This window comes from Phalaenopsis equestris, unplaced genomic scaffold (genome assembly GCF_001263595.1).
Source record: "Phalaenopsis equestris unplaced genomic scaffold, ASM126359v1 Scaffold000136, whole genome shotgun sequence".
In the NCBI taxonomy this organism is placed as follows: domain Eukaryota; kingdom Viridiplantae; phylum Streptophyta; class Magnoliopsida; order Asparagales; family Orchidaceae; genus Phalaenopsis; species Phalaenopsis equestris.
This window is the reverse complement of record NW_018164578.1, coordinates 684022-684918: the sequence shown is the minus strand read 5'-3', so window position 1 is coordinate 684918 and position 897 is coordinate 684022.

The window sequence follows — 897 nt, the reverse complement described above, 5'->3', positions numbered from 1 at the left end:
TTAATAAATTTCTAAATTATTAAAATTTGGAAGTTTATTAAAATTAAATGATCCTGGACTTAAGGGTATGACTTTTGAAGTGAATAATTAATCGATTTAATACCCCTATTTTGATTTTCAAATAAAATCCAAATTATGAATCATGACCACTTAAAGCTTAACCTCTTCAAAACAAAATAAGACACTCATCTCTTAAGGGCTTAGTAGTGACTTAGGCTAAATTAAGTTTTATTTAAATGAGGATTAGAAAAATAAATATCAATTAAAACTAAGACGTCTTTCAAACACTATAATCCCAATTAGGACCAAAATTTGGCTAAGTCACATAATTTTCAAATTAAATGATAAATGATAATTACCCCTTTCTTAGGGATAATTAAGACATCAATGTTCACTGAGCATTAGAAGTATTCATAGGATGAACCATTAAGCAACATAATAAGTTTAAATGGACTAGAGGATTTTCATTAGTTGGTGAGAGGGAGGCATGGACCTACTTCCTCCTTTTAACTTGTTGGATACCTCAGAGGTCTATTAAACTTAATTTACTTTGCTCAATGAAATCATCCTTAATTAAACTTTTAAGGACTCACCAAAATACAACATAGAGTTTGGAAAACCACTAGAACTTTACTTTTCCTGCTTTTCATAAATGCCCTCACATGCATTTTTAAGTTTCAGGTGGTGGAATGAGAAGACTCGCCAGGTGCGCTTTTACAGTTTATAGTACTGTCTTTCTTGTGCCTTTTCCTTACAAGCTTTATGATTACATTATTTCTTTTCATACTTGCATTTACCTACATGTATGAAAACAACATAAACTTTCATGTTAACCAAAACCAAGGCCCAAAACCAAATCTAAAATCAACCAAGATAAAATCCACCGCCACAACATAC